Source organism: Orcinus orca, chromosome 2 (assembly GCF_937001465.1).
Source record: "Orcinus orca chromosome 2, mOrcOrc1.1, whole genome shotgun sequence".
Classification (NCBI taxonomy): Eukaryota; Metazoa; Chordata; class Mammalia; order Artiodactyla; family Delphinidae; genus Orcinus; species Orcinus orca.
The window spans coordinates 119,732,166-119,746,218 of record NC_064560.1 but is presented as its reverse complement, the minus strand read 5'-3'; positions in this window follow the sequence as shown (position 1 = coordinate 119,746,218).

The window sequence follows — 14,053 nt, the reverse complement described above, 5'->3', positions numbered from 1 at the left end:
CCACGCTCAATAAACAAATATTCTTCTTCCTTAGGGTAGCAAATACTAGTCCTTTTTTACAACTTCCAAATGTATAGGTAGTCTCTGCATTTTTTAAAATAATTTTTATTGGAGTATAGTTGATTTACAGTTTTGGGTTAGTTCCTGCTGTACAGCAAAGTGAATCAGTTATACATATACATATATACACTCTTTTTTAGATTCTTTTCCTATATAGGTCACTACAGAGTATTGAATAGAGTTCCCTGTGTTATACAGTAGGTTCTTATTAGTTATCTATTTTATATATAGTAGTGTATTTATGTCAATCCCAATCTCCCAATTTATCCCTCCCCCCGCTTTCCCCCTTGGTAACCGTAAGTTTGTTTTCTACATCTGGGACTCTATTTCTATTTTATAAATAAGTTCATTTGTACCATTTTTTTAGATTCCACATATAAGCAATATCATATGATATTTGTCTTTCTCTGTCTGACTTCACTCAGTATGACAATCTCTAGGGCCATCCGTGTCACTGCAAATGGCATTATTTCGTTCATTTTTATGGCTGAGAGTCTCTGCATTAAAGAGCTGCTTTAATGCAGAAGGCACTGTAATCTCAGGAGTCATGTTTTGATACGATTCAACAGTAGCTTCTGGCTGCACCAGGGTGCAGAGGTGTTCTGCTTCTTAGGAGCTCCACCCTCCAATAAAAGGGAAAAAAAAAAAAAACACTTAAAGTGCTCTACTTTGACATACCCAACTTGGAGTTCATCGTGAGAGGGAGCAGAAAATATGCTATGTGAATAAGAGCAAACACAAGTTTTGACCACAAAACTAAGAGAGTATCTAGGAAAGATGCTGTAGTGACAGGGAGCATCATGGGTATTCTCTTTCTCACACACATCAGATTGGCCCAGCTGTGTCTTGTGGAAATGATTCTTAACCTCTCCTCAACATTTCCCAAGTCATTTCAAATGAACTTGCCTTTGTTTTCTGAACAATTCAAACCTCATCTGGAGTTAATTTAACACATGCCTTGCTGATTGACTGACCTACATGGAAATGTTCATCTACTTCTCCCTTTTTTGACTTCTGCATATATTCAATCTCAGATTATTGTATTATTTGGCCATTCCTCTACTGCTGGGTATTTTAGATTGTTACTGATTTTTTAATGTTATAAATACTAAAAATAGCACTAAAGTGAATATTATGATACATTAAATTCTATCTGCATATATAATTCTCTCTTGAGGCTGGAATAACTAGGTAAAATTGTGTGAATTTTGCTGCAGAAAAGCAATCTGACCCATGTGATAGCCTTTACCTCTACTTGTAGAAACACAGAACATAGGGAGGAGCTGCTGTAGGAAACTGCCTAATTATTGGCATCATGGGAATTCCCTGGCTCACCAGCCTCAGGGATGACAGTGGGACCAAATTCTTCATTGTAATGTATAAAGTGGCCTGGTTTAAAATAATGATTTATATAGGATTGTGTAGCAACAGAGAAGAATGTTGCTACACAACATTAAGCAAAAAAAGGAAACACTCCGATTACAACCATATTTTTTTAATGACTATGAAAAGGATTATTGAGGACTACATAAAAAGTATCTCTGTTGGGCTTCCCTGGTGGTGCAGTGGTTAAGAATCCGCCTGCCAACGCAGGGGACACGGGTTCGAGCCCTGGCCCAGGAAGATCCCACATGCTGCGGAGCAACTAAGCCCATGCACCACAACTACTGAGCCTGCACTCTAGCTCCCTCAAGCCACAACTACTGAACCCACGTCCACAACTACTGAAGCCCACGTGACTAGAGCCCATGCTCCACAACAAGGGAAGCCACGGCAATGAGAAGCCTGCACACTGCAACAAAGAGTAGCCCCCGCTCACTGCAACTAGAGAAAAGCAACGAAGCAGCAACAAAGACCCACCGCAGCCAGAAACAATAAATAAATAAAATAAAATAATAAAATAAATAAATTTATAAAATAAAAAAAAGTATCCCTGTATGAAGACAAGAGGAACAATTTTTTCCTTTAATATTCCAGAATTTTAGACTATGGTTATATTGATTTATAATAATTTTAAAAACATAAGTAGAGCGAGGGACACATCTGATGAGAATGCTAGCTAGGAAAGCTGTGTAGCAACTGCTCTTTTAGAAGTTCCTGAGCCAGCCCCAGTTGCCTGGATGTGGAGGCCACATTTGGGTTCCCCAGGGTTTTCTTGTAGCTGCTTCCTCCCCCTCAAAAGGGGAACCACCCAGGTGGCTAAGCAAACAATGCAATGTACATCACTGCCAGACCTGACCATGAGGCCTCCTGAAGGCCTGAGACCTCCGAGAGAGGGGACTGAACTTGCAGGAGGGTTTCAGAGCAAGAAACCATTTAAAAGAAACAGGAAATGAGTCCCTCAAACCCAAACCATGTGGGAAGACAGGCCACATCATTTAAACAAACCAACAATAATACAAGTCTGTATGAATGCCCTGTTACTCCCACATTCCTGAAAATCATTTGCAGTCCAATAGGGAAAATCTGTTTATTTAACAAACATTTCTTAAGCACCTATGTGGGTCAGGCACTTGGATCATCTTAAGGTTTCAGATTAAATGTGTTAGCCCTCCCAGGACATACATTCTGTGGAAAGAAACGTGCAAATAACTAATCAATCTGGCAGTGGGATAGATTTAATATGAGGCAGCACATGCCTCTATGTTAACAGGAGAGGCAACTGAAAGGGCCCACTAGATTTGGCAATTGCAGAAAAAATTCCCAGGTTAAGGAATGAGAGATAGATGCAATGAGGTGGAGAGGTCAGATGGTATAGACTGAATAAAGACTTGTCTCTCCAGAAGCTTAGCCAACAGGAAAAGAGAAAAAAACAGGATAGTAGCTTAAATTGGAATTCAGGATCAAGGGAGGGTAATTTCGCAGGTAGGAGAGGCCTGAATATGTTTATAGATTAAAAGGAAGAATTCCACATAGAGGAAGAAACTGAAGATACAAGATAGGGGAGATGGGAGGGGATGGCATTTAACACATATTTCACTACTGCTATCTCTTCCTCTTGGAATTTTTACCACATCAACCATAAGTTGCCAAACATTCCTCCCTGTATAAAGAGCTCATAATTTCTAGCTCTTCTCCTTGCCTATTTTCAGCAGGACATTAGGTCTAAGATTCTATCTTATGTGAATCCGGCACTTTTAAAATAGCAATGATCTTTTAGAATTTATAGATTTTGTCTACCCTAAAAGGCATCAAATTAATAGCTAGCTGATACTTCCCTTTGCCTTCTCTTCCCTCCTCAAGATCTTACCTAAGCATGACCTCAGGTGCCAAGAAACAAAGATGCACTGCAAATCACTGCGTGCAGAGAAACCCATTTACCATAAGTTAGAAGAAGAAAAAAGGAAAGCAGTTATCTTAGGGAATATTATATTTTTCTTTTTGAAGTGTTTTAGTCTTGAGTTATATTTCCTTTTAACCCACTTTAAATTATTTACTCTTTCAAAACCCATTGGTTTATCACAGCTATACATCTGGAGACCAAACGTGGGTAATATAAAAAGAATGAAAATATTAGTTGATAGAAATAGTACTTTTTCTGTTAATTAACTACCTTTTTTTTTCCTTCAGTTAATCTCACTCATGCTAATTTCTTAAAAATAGATCTTTAAGTAGAAAAGACAATAATGAGATGAAATCATCCTTTGCAAGGAATTTTTCAAAATTTTTTTCAAATATGAAACTTTCTACAGAATTCTAGTGGTCAAAGGAAATTCTAGGAGACAGGGTCTAGTCAACTTGAATAGCAAATCTTATTTTATCTATTCTCCACCTTTTAGAGATAATGTTAGTCTAAAAACAAACACTTCTTGTTGTGAGCAGTAGATAATCCTTTAGTGCTAACATGTAAGGTATTTATTATTTCACTTTCACTCAAAACCAGCACCCAAACTAGCACTGACAAACTAAGGGGCCATGAAGTCTGGTGTGGAAGCAGAGTAATACCATGTCTTTATTTATACCATAATGGTGTTTCTGAAGGGTAAATGGAAAATAAATATTTTCCTTTTAATTGCTTATTGCTTTAAAGTCATCTCTTATTAGATTGATCTTCAATTGACAGTCTCTTAATAATTTAGCCAGATTTTCTCTACCCAGCTTCCTCTTCCATCATTTAGCAAGAAACTGTCAATAAACAAATGTGTAGTACCAGAGAGGCACAAGAGAAGGACAGTATTTTTACAGAAACCCTGCAGGGAGTTGTTTTGCAAAGCAAGAATGCCCTTGTTATGTGAATAACCATCCCATTATTTACTATTTTGTAAAATTTGTTCTTCTATATTATGTTTTTTTAAAACAAAACATTCCTGAATAGAAGAAGCCTACCAGAGTAACCTTCAGCTTTGCCACTTCTGAAAACATAAAAACCAAAATGCAAATTATCACAACAGTACAGTGTAAGGGATTTGGTCAAATTTAATCAAATTAGTCATAAGAAAGAAAATGGAGATATTTCTAGATATTTCTCTATTCATCAAATTTCAGACATTTACAAAGGTCCATTCCTTGACCTTTTCCTCCTTCGATTCTCAAATTTTGCAAGACTTTGTTTACTTTTTGGATCGTTAAGGTCTCCAAGTATATTTTCATAAGAACACATTATGTTATTATTTAAGGATTAAAAGGAGTTTTAGGAGGCCAATATCTAGAACAAACTTAAGAAAAGAAAAAGAGTTCCTCTTATACCAGTATATATCAAATGCAATGTATCAAATGCAGTGAGAACCATCTAGGCTGGTTATGGTATCGGAATTCCATTGGGAAATAAATATAGAATTATGAGTATGCTGCTGAATGCTTAGTGATTAATCATTCCCATACAAATGGATATCTCATGAAGTTGAAGACATAACGCTTCTAGGAGGCTTCTAAGAAACATTCACTAAACATCTATTTTGTGCAAGGCACTGTAGGATTCAAAGACAAAGAAGACACAGATTGTGTTTTCTAACCACTCTTTCACCCAGAGCCTGGGTTTTTTTGTTTGTTTGTTTTGTTTCTTTTTGTCATTGTTTTGTTTTTGCTGTTTTGGGGGTTTTTTTTTTTTTAAGGTAGCCAAAAGAATAAAAAGACCTTTCCAGAAAAAGGAAAAAGAGGGGCGCTAGTAGGGACAAATCTACTTTATCAAGTGTCATGTAAACAAAAGCATTACGTTTTTTATACAGCTTTTATTTTTTTTATATATTTATTTAATTTATTTATTTTCTTACTATTTTTGGCTGCCTTGGGTCTTCGCTGTAGGATCTTCATTGAGGCATGTGGGATCTTTCATTGCGACGCGGGCTCTTCGTTGTGGCCCTTGGGCTTCTCTCTAGTTGTGGCGTGCAGATTTTCTTTCTCTAGTTGTGGCTCGTGGGATCCAGAGTGCATGGGCTCTGTAGTTTGTGGCACGCAGCCTCTCTAGTTGAGGCGTGCAGGCTCAGTAGTTGTGGCACGTGGGCTTAGTTGCCCTGTGGAATGTGGGATCTTAGTTCCCCGACGAGGGATCGAACCCGTGTCCCCTGCATTGGAAGGCAGATTCTTTACCACTGGACCATCAGGGAAGTCCCCAGAAGCATTACTTTTGAATAGCTTGATGAGCAAGGATTTTTCAAGAGATAAAGACAAAACTTGAAAAGATTGAACGGTTGTTCCTACTGGTCAATCCTGGCATACTATAATCCAAAGGAAGGAATAATGAGTTTAGCTGCCAAGATAGTGACATTTTTAGCCCCTGACACTTAGTAAAAGGACGAACAATAACTCAATCACATTTGGTTCTGTTTATCTCAAAATTCTACCCCAAAACTATTCCAAGAAACCAAAAGGTAACTTTACCTAGGTAGTTCTGTAAACTCACTGAGGAAAGAAACCGCGCCCTGAGGTCCTTTTGGTGCCACTGGATTAATGGGAGTCTCTAGATTACTACGCCCTATTACCCAAATGTCAAGTTGAAATGATTTTGAGACTTGTGTTTCCCTGAGTTAAACTCCAGTAAGCATAGAGCCTAGGAACTCTAATTATAGTAGTTTTTATTGAAGTACAAACAAGGTAGAGTTTTTAAACTTCCAATAGGTAAAGTGTTAATTCACATGTCTAGAACATTGAAGCCCTCTCTAGAAAACAGACCACCTATCTCAGAAAAGGTATTTTACTCTCTGAAAGTGCTCAGCTCACCTGTTCCATTGAGGACAAATCAACATTATAAAGTCAGCAGGATTGACAGTAAGGACTATTTATTTTGGATGAACAGAAGGCAGGTATCAGTTATTTCACCATCTGGAAGTAACTTGTCTAGAGCAGGATTGGTACACTACAGTCCCTGGGCCAAATCCAGCTTCCCACCTGCTTTTCTAAATAAAGTATTATTGGAACCCAGCCACACTCATTCATTTATGTATTATCTCTGGCTGCTTTTGTGCTATGATGAGTTGGGTAACTGCAACAGAGACCATATGCCTCAAAAACCTAAATATTTACTGTCTGGCTCTTTGCAGAAAAGGTTTGCTGACCCTGGTCTAAAGGAGTGTGAAGGCCTATGTCTATTTGAAATATTACATAAACAATTACACAATCTTTTTAACTTGTGGCTCAAAGAGTATCTGTACCTTTACCCAAAAGAAGAAAAACAATGCAAAACTTAGTCCAATAAACAGTTTCTTAAACTTTTTAATTGTCTGTTCATGGCAGCTGTAGTTAAAAACTGGTAACTCCTTTTCTAACACACTTCAAAACTTCCTCCAGGGGCTTCCCTGGTGGCGCAGTGGTTGAGAGTCCGCCTGCAGATGTAGGGGACGCGGGTTCGTGCCCCGGTCCGGGAGGATCCCACATGCCGCGGAGCGGCTGGGCCCGTGAGCCATGGCCACTGCGCCTGCGCGTCCGGAGACTGTGCTCCGCAACGGGAGAGGCCACAACAGTGAGAGGCCCGCGTACCGCAAAAAAAAAAAAAAAAAAAAAACTTCCTCCAAATCACTCCTTAAAAAGCATGGTTAGCCTTCCCGTACCACTCTAGAATTTGAAGAGCCTGATCTACTACTATATATACATATTTTGGTCAAAGTGGTTTCTTCCCACTCTTACTGTTCAGTTCTACTTTTCAACATTTCTCCTTCTATATGAGCATTTTCCCTCTGAACAATAGATAATATCTCAGCCCACTTAGCTATTATTTCTATCCTTGGATTCCTTTCAGTATATTTGGGTTGGGTTTTTTCCTAGTGTGTCTCTGGAAATGTGCTTTTCTATATTTATTCTGCACATGACTGGTTCAGTGTGCTTCATTTTACTTCCTTCCTAGAAACTATTTTGTTAACAGTGTTTATTTTTTCCTCCCATCCTTTATCCTGTTGTGGTTATTTTCAAGGTGCTACTGATTCCCTGACACCCGAACTGCAAGATAAAGTATGTCAGATCTATTTCTCACAAGGCTTGGCCAAAGGTCACAGGAATCTTTGCTTTTCTTAAGATATTTTCCCTGAAAAATCTGCCTTCTTATGAGTGGTGCTTTCTTACTAGATTCAAACTACATGTTTTACTGAACATCTAATTAGGTTACTTTTCTTACATGTTTTTGGAAATATGTATGGGTATGTGTTGTTATACCAATAAAAATTCCAAGGGATGAAAAAAAGCAGCAAACCCACTTTATATTAAATCATCTAAGTTAAGTGTTATCATGTGCCATTATATGCTAATCAAAATGAAACAACCATCTTTTCTTTAAGATGGAAAATATGGGCTGGACAATGTTCATTTAATGTGCATACACAAACAGCTGAACAATTGTGCCAAGAGAACATTGATTAATTATTTGATGTCAGCCTGTTCCAAGGTTGTCATTACTAGTGACAGATCACAAGTTTCCATAATCAAAGCTGCCCTTTTCAACATTTTTATTCTGATTTAAATGAAAGCATCAGAGACTTGCTGGTTATACTGATGGCAAGTTGGAAGGGATATCTAATAGGGAAATAAGCAGTATGCTGAAATAAACAAGATGAAATTAACAATGATAAATATAAAATTCTATCTTTTAAGTTTTAAGGAATCAATTGTTTAGTATCCTGTTAGGAATTTATGTTTGTGCATTAACTCATGCCAACAAATGTGTCACAACAGTGCAACTATATTAAGCCAAAATTTTAACTGGGTTTAAAAAATTAAAAAATGATCTTTGTGTTCATCAATATTCTGACATTCCTATTAAGATTAGTTGTATTCTGTGATAGAGCAATTCACAAATGTTCCCCTCCCCTCTCCCCGCTTCTTCTGTCTCTTTCTGGGCAAGTGAAAGAAATGCATTTTTCTGTCCTATTGAATTCAGTCCTGGTCATATGATTTGCTTTGGCAAAAAAAAAAATGTAAGCAGAAATAAGGTATGTCCCTTACTTATGCCAAGAGGGCAAGCCTCAGGCAGAAGATCTAGTATGAGTTTTACCATGTGTTCATTTCCTTCTGCCACTGTGACCAGCAACCTGTGCATAGTGGCTGCCCTATCTGCCTGGGTGCCAGAGCAAGGATGACAGTGACAGCATGGAGTTCCCAGCCAATCCAAAATGGCCATGTGGAATGAGCCACTGAGATTTCAGGATTGTTGGTTATAGAATCATAACCTAGCCTATTTTCTATTAGCACAGTTGAGACCGCTTCTGGAATATTATGTTCTCATGCTTTAAATCCAGAGGCTGATGTCTAAAATGATAAAAAGACTCCCTTGCGGAAGAAAAATTGGCTTACTGAAAAACACTTCGAAAAGCAGATATAAGTGAAAGTTTGAGTTTATTCAGTGGAGTAGATTTGCAACAAAATGTCTCTCCAAAAATGAAATGGACTGGCTTATCAAGCGTGATAACCGTGCTAAACAACAGAAGTGTTTAAAGAGGAACTAAATGGCCAGAGATCTATGGAAAAAACAAAAGCTTTAGTTTAGCTAAACTTCTAATGTCCCCAGATATTCTGAGATTATAAAACTGAAACAGATCTAACAATACTCATGTCACATTTCCAAGGCTGAAAAACTCATTCCCTACAGCCTTATAATATAATATACTGGATGGAAATAAGTACATATATAATTATTTCTTCTTAATAATCATTGCCAATAGCTCTCCCAATGGCTTTCAGAAACCTTGCCTTTCCCACATTAGGGAAAATCCCCAAATAATAGCCTTCAAGCACTGGATGGTTTTTATTGATTTATAGCTCCCTGCTGAGAGATATTTTTACAAAGATTTCTATCGCCTCCAAGGTTTTAGGAATGATGGCTTTGGTTTTGTCTCTGACAGATCCTGTAATTTGAAATTAAATACTGTACTTATTTGCTAAAGTTTCTTAGGTAATGAAGTTTCTTATTTCGGAGATTAGTAATAGTCTTAGAAAAAACTTGTCTGCCTCCTGATAAGGAAGCCTAGGGAATGCCCCCACATAGACCTTGAAACATCCTCCTGGTTTTCAAAATGAAAATTCTTGTGCTGATATAATTTCAACTTACCTCCTCCAATGCATTTCAGAAAGATGAACAATCCCAGCTTCTTTACATCCTCTAAGATTTTGATAGCAAAAAAGTGTTGGAAGACTGCATGATTTTTAGACCACAATTTATGTTACGAATATTAGGTTCATTGAAAGCATTAAGACAGAAATATTTAATATTTTGCTAAATCTGTCACTTGTATTGGCATAATTCCATTTACTTTACAATATCCTATTTGCTTCTGGTATTTAACAATACTCTATAACTACTAAAAACAATAAAAGAAAACTACTGCAAAATTAATAGAAGTCTAAACTCTTTGTACTCTCTGCAATATCCTGGGATCATTTGTAAGATAAATTGCCCAAACACTTCATCTCAGTTTTCTCTTCATATGAAAATATCTCAAGTATCAAAGATTGATAATCTTTTCTTGAAGCAAGCAAAAGCCCCACAAGGAGCCAAGTGGAGGATAGGTCTATTTAAGGAAGCAGGAGGAAATAGACCTTAGATGTGGCCAGATTGACAAAGGTCATCACTAAAGCAATACAGGGCAAAGGTTAAGAACTAGACTCTATAATCAGGCCGACCTGGGTTTGCATCTGTGCTCCCTCATTACTAGCTATGTCAGCTTAGGCAAGTCATTTAACCTCTCTAAATGTCAGGTTCCTTATCTATAAGGTAGAGATAATAATAAGGTAGAGAGTTATCCTGTGAGTGAACTAAGACAATACATTAATCATCTCAGTGTCTCATAGTAACTGTATCAATTACTTATTGTTGTATAGCAAGTCACTCCAAGACTTAGTGGATTAAAGTTTGTTTGTTTGCTCATGATTCTGTGGATTGGCAGTTTGGGCTGGACTCACCTGGGTAGTTTTTTTCTCTCCATAGAGCAATGGCTGGGCTCATTCATGCATTTACATCAGTTGACATGTTGGCTGGGGCTGGCTGGTCGTGGATGGCCTCACTCACATGTCTAGAGACTTAGGTGGGTTAATTGGAAAGGCCAGAATGGCTGGGATGGTCTCTCTCCAAGTGCTGTCTCCCTCCATATGGTATTGCATCCTAAAGGAGATTAGCCTGGGCTTGTTCACCAGCAGCAGTATTCCAAGAGGGTAAGGCTCAGTGCATAAGTGCTTTATCAAGCCTCTTCTTGGATCATGTTTGCTGATGTCCTTTTGGGCAAAGCAAGTCACACTGTCAACTTCAGAGTCATTGTAGGAGTGTACTGTACAAGTTGTAGATACCAAGATTCATAACTCATTGGGTGCTATTCCTTTTTTAATGCTGAAAAAAATTAGTAAACTACTTTAACTTAGTAAATGATAGCTATCTTCATCATCATCATCACCATCGCCATCTATTCAGGATGTATGAGTTATCTTTGAAGAAATAAAGAGTTTGAGATTTCCAAGTTCAGCAACTTGGCAATCAGACACACAATCCACAAGTGTTTATTGAGCACATATGTACATCTGCTTCTTTCCTTGAGGCTGGGGATATAGCAGTCACCAAGGCCCTGCCCTCAAGGAATGTACGATATAGTGGGCAGAAAAGAAAACTTGAGAAAGAATGGTAAACATATGGAATGCTCAGGAAAAATGGACAATATTAGAATATTAGGGCTTTCATACTGGACTTTTGGTCCTACTGAGAAATGTTGCCTATCAAATACTTCTTGAGGAAACTGCTAGTCTTAGCCAGGAGTAAAGGAGATAGAAGATTAGAAGATAGCACAGTGCACGATAACCTGTGTTCAGTAAGCCCTGACCGCATCAGTGATCCATTTTACTCCTTTAGGGAACTTAATCCCCTTTAGCCTGGCATATGCCTTTAATTTTGGTATTTAAATAGAGAATCCCATTCTTAGGCTAGATAGGGGTTCGGAAGAAATATCCATGCTCCGGTCTAGAACAATATAAGGGGATTAGCTCATAAAGCAATGAGATCAGAATCAGTATTCCTTGAAACTCCACCTAGGCAATGTCCCGAAATAAAGGATTAGAAGTCCACTGCCCTAAAATTCAGTGTGTCTTTGGACCATCACCCTGGAGTAAGTAGATTATCTGATTTAGAAGTAGTCTGAGAATCCCTGGAAATTATAAGGATATCCAAGGACCAACTTGTCATTTTAAGGGATTAAACCCACAGACTCAGGGCAATGAAGAGGCTTTAGCAGTGTGCCAGGTATCAGGAGGAGACAACAGAGCCGCAGGACCCCAGGATTCATTGATTATGTATAGGACTCTGACTGGAAGTGGAGAAGCAAAATTTCCAACAAATAATTTACTATTAATGTTAAAATTGAGGAGAAACATGGGATTAAATACAAAAAGGAAGGTCTAGCCTATACATAAAGGAATGAGATTGGAAGCTTACTGAAGCCATGAGCCTTAGTCATTTCAGCTAACATTGACTGGGGACCTATTATGTGTCCAGCACATAATCCTGGCCTAGATTCTAGGAATATACAGAAGAATTGAATATGAATAGAATAGAGTCTTCAGGTGGACTGACCAACCAAATGAAATGATCAGAAGCAAAAGCTGGGTCAGTCAGGAATCAGAATATAGGAACTGGTTGGTGTCGTACCACAAAGTGTGTTGTCTTGGCATGGGGTGGAGTTAGTTCCTCCGGTTAAGCCTTCCTTGACCACAGGCAGTTAGTCATTGCTTCCTCCATTCCTACAGTTCTCTGTTCTTACCTTTAATGTAGAATTTATCCTACCTCCTTATGTCAGGTTTTCCCTAGTTTATGTCCCCACCTTCTAGCACAAGGTCTGGCACATAGCCGGCATCTAATAAGTGTGTTGTAATTGTAGGTTCGATAAAATAAATAAAAGAGTGAAGCAACCTGCCTTGTTTGAAGCCTTTCTTTAAGGCTACAGGCCTTGCCCTGCTGGATTAGAAAAGGCTGTACTCAGAAACAGGTCTGCGTTGAAGCGAAACACACCATGCACTCATCTTACAACATTCTCTTTCCATCTCTTCAATAAATAACTTGATGTAACACTGCAGAACTTCATGACTAAATTGATGACTATTCCAATTTAAATAATTTTGATTATCAAGGAACCTATGGGAAATAAATCTTTTAATTACAGTAAGAGTTCATTTGTTTACCAGATGCTTTCTAAAGGCAATAGTAAAAAAGCATAGCTAAGAGAAAATAAAAGTTAAACATTTTAAGAAAATTAAAACACATTGAACCTCATCTTTCTATATGAGGGTTTTCATACCCACTTCAAGGATGGGATTTAGCTCTCGAGCACATACATACACACACACACTGTGTTGCTTTAGTCTCATTAGCAGGTGCCTTTCAGCTACTTCCTTTTTCTAAAACAAGAAGCATTGTGTCAGTGATTTGGCCAGGGGGAAAGCTCCAAGCAATGACTATTAATAATGAAGACTTACTAATGTTGGCAAAATCTATTTCCCCTTTAGAAAACAGAGAGAGTAAGCTACTGAAAGTATCACTCATGGAGGCAAAAAGATTAGGGAAAAGCTACTTCTAGAAGTCTTGGTTTAGTTAAAATTTGGACCATATATTTTGGGACATGTCCCAGTGTTCTTTATTTTGACTACTAACAGAGGCAGTTTACATTTCAGGGTAAAAACTAACAAAAAATTAAAATATATTAAGTATTTCTATTGCCCAATTATTATGATAAGTTCTTGAATAAGTTATTATTCACACACACACACACACACACACACACACACACACACACCCCGCTAACAACCCTGAGAATAAAGCTGGGAGTGGAGATATGGTCTTTCTGACTTAAAGGACATGTTCTTCTCTGTTACTTTATACTGTTGTCTACTGAAAAAAAAAAAAAAAGCACAACCTAATAGTTTAGAATTATATTTTATTCGGCAGACTTTCTGAGGACTTCAAGCCGGGTTGCAGTCTCTTAAATATCTCTGAGGGACTGCTCTGAAGAGGTAAGGGAGGAGCCAGGATATATAGTAGTTTTGCAACAAAGACCAGGTAGTCAGAACATCAAAAGATTAATTAAAGGAAACCAGATATCTCAAGTTAAGGAATTTAATGCTTTTCTATGTATGGGAAGATGCAAGAGTCTGTACTGACTGAAATCACTCCTTTGGTATATACCCTAGCTATTTAGGGCCAGTATCCTGTTCTTTCACATCCTGAATTCCCTCAGGGTGCACTGTCGGGTGGCTATAGTGGTTTGATGGATGCAACATCCTTTGATAACTGATATGGCAGGCAACATTTTTCATTCACACCATATTCGGCTGATATCCCTAATTCAGTATAAACGTAGTTGAACGATGGATGGAGTGTCTATTCAGAAGAACTGTGTTCCACAAATATCTCATTTCCCTTGCCAAGAGAGGCAGAGAAAGATTGTCAGTTTCCCCAGATGTCCCAGCAATAGGATTCAAGGTTTGGGACTGGATATCAGACAACCTATTACATATTTCCTCATTCTGCTTAAAATTTAAGGTGTTGGTTCATCTCTGAAAGACAAAGGCAGTTAAAGTATCTCACTGACAACCCATGTAG